This window comes from Tupaia chinensis, unplaced genomic scaffold, assembly GCF_000334495.1.
Source record: "Tupaia chinensis unplaced genomic scaffold, TupChi_1.0 Scaffold143642_1, whole genome shotgun sequence".
NCBI classification, from domain to species: domain Eukaryota; kingdom Metazoa; phylum Chordata; class Mammalia; order Scandentia; family Tupaiidae; genus Tupaia; species Tupaia belangeri.
The window spans coordinates 595,212-597,509 of record NW_006203490.1 but is presented as its reverse complement, the minus strand read 5'-3'; the positions used below and the strand labels follow the sequence as shown (position 1 = coordinate 597,509).

At 35.8% G+C, this 2,298-nt stretch overlaps 1 long non-coding RNA gene across 1 annotated transcript in view; it reads right to left on the bottom strand.

The window, feature by feature from the left end:
• Window positions 1-1,789: 1,789 nt before the first annotated feature.
• LOC102470818 (uncharacterized) overlaps window positions 1,790-2,298 on the bottom strand; it is a 54,283-nt gene continuing 53,774 nt past the window's right edge. The window contains exon 5 of the long non-coding RNA XR_001369496.2: window positions 1,790-1,865. This is a non-coding gene — a long non-coding RNA (uncharacterized LOC102470818). The remainder of the gene's footprint in view (window positions 1,866-2,298) is intronic.

The following is a 2,298-nucleotide window of genomic DNA, read 5'->3' as shown; positions in this document are numbered from 1 at the left end:
CTTGCCTTCTCACTTTCTCTCTCTTTCTCTCTCTCTCTCACTCACTCAGGGGCACACATGCCCTACAGCACAGCAGATTTTTAAAATAATAATAATAAATAAATAAAATTTTTTAAAATAAAATAAAGAATTACAAATCTAGGAATGAAAATATACCAAAATTAACCAAGATAGAAGCTATCACTCTAAAGTAGTTTTCAAACAGGAGAGGAAAAGCAAACAAGTAAGGTAAACGCACATAATAGCCAAGGAACTGAAGAAGGACTTTCAGGTCGAACATTAATGTCCAAGAAGGGAAATCTAACATATAGATTTTTTTTTCTACTCCTGGAATAAATTTCTACTCTAAACAAGAATAACAGCAGTAATTCTAAAGAAGGACAAGAGCTACAACTTTTTTCTTCATAATATACAGTAAATATTAAGACTCAATAGCATAACACATACTAGTAGTTTAGCTCATTAAAATATCTCAGGAGACTGTTTAAAGACTGCCTCTGGTGGCATAGGTGGAATAGAATATACTGCCATTTTAAAAAGACTACAACTGACCCAAATTCTTCTACCAATATTTCTTTTCTAGTTTTTTGGTTTTTTTTTTTTAAGTTTTTGCTAAAGGGCACATGCACTCCCCAGAGAGAGACAAAGTGAAAGTGAGAAATCAGCCCCACCAAGGGGGATGGCCATGCCACAATCCTTTCTCTTCTATTCTCCTCTCAGGATTTTGGGCACTCACACACATGTGCCTGGCATGTTTTTCAAGCCACCAAGTCCTGGACTCAAACTATGCAGTTAAACATGTGGGATCTAATGCCTGAACATCCATGCCACCTGTTAGCCCTGCCAATATTTTAATCTTCTTCATTATTTTAATATGCTTACTCCTTTTCCAAATATCCTTTGCAATCAATTTTGCAAGAATTTATCATCCTAAATTCAATGTTTGAACCTCTGCTCCTAAAAAGAAAATTTGTTCTAAACTTATTTTATAGAAAACATTAATTTATTTGGTTGTTTCATTTATATACTTAGTTTTTATAAAACTCCTTGCATTTTCATAAGTTTTAGACAGCAAGACACAGAGAGGAAGAAAAAGAGGGAGAGGATTTTGTAACAGAATCCTGCCTGAGCCAACTCTCAGTAGTCCATTGGCAGAAGGCCTGTGTGTGAACTATTTCCAAGACCTCAGCCTGAAAGGCAGCCAAAGGCTCCACAAAAGAACAGGCCCAAAATGCCTTATTACCTTTCACCTTTGACCCTTTACCCAGCTGCCTCATACTTTGTGAACTTGAAGTCTTGTGAGAGAGTGCTTAGCCATTCTGTTTACAAACAGCCTATTTATTCCTCGGGAACAGCTTGGCAGGACATACTAGGTCACCTGACCTTGAGTTGTCACAGAAACCATGAGCCTCAGATTCTTCTTGTAGCTGGGCCAAAACTGCTACATTCTGACTAGCTGAAATCAGTGTTGGATTATGTAGCAATCATCCATCATTTAATTCACTTTAATGGTATGTACTTCACCAAAGTATTAACACACAAAATGTGAAAGCAATCATACTTGAACAAGTGGTGTAAGACAGAGCTTTCATGGAAAAGAGGAAAAGCATCCATTTTTAACCTGAATATTACAAGTTAATCTCACCTATTACGCTGCACTAGATCTTGCTAGGTCTATTGGTACCCAACAAAAATCACACCATCTTTCAGTTATTCAACTGTTTTCAAAACTCCAGACTTTATTCTAGTCAGACGTTCCCTTCCATTAGGCACTTACCTGAAGAATGAACTTGCTTAAATCGATTATCTCCAGCACGTTTGAACTAATCCTACAAGGGCTGCTGCTCTCATCATTTGGGTGATTCCTTTAAAATAGATGAATTAATTATCACAAATTATTAATGAATACAAATACAGCCAGATTTTTTTTAACTGTAAAAACGGATCTTAAGAATGAATAAATTAGTGAGTAATAACATTTCAAAGGGAGAACAAGGTTCCACATGGCTACTGTGAACTAGATTTTTCACGCGGCGCGCCGCGCGGTTTTGTATTTTGTGATTTTTTTAAAAAAAAAAAAAGAACAGTAATTACATATTTTTAATTTTTAAATTTTTTTTCTCTTTTTATTCTTTTTCTCTGTCTCGTTTTCTTTTTTCTTTTCTCTCCGCCCTCCAATATCCTTTCAATGTGTTTTTAGACAGATCTAAGAGCACTGTAGCTTAACATTCAAATACTAATAGGGTTGAAATATTCCCCACTATCTACTGAATCTGCTGCACCAGCAAGCACAATAGA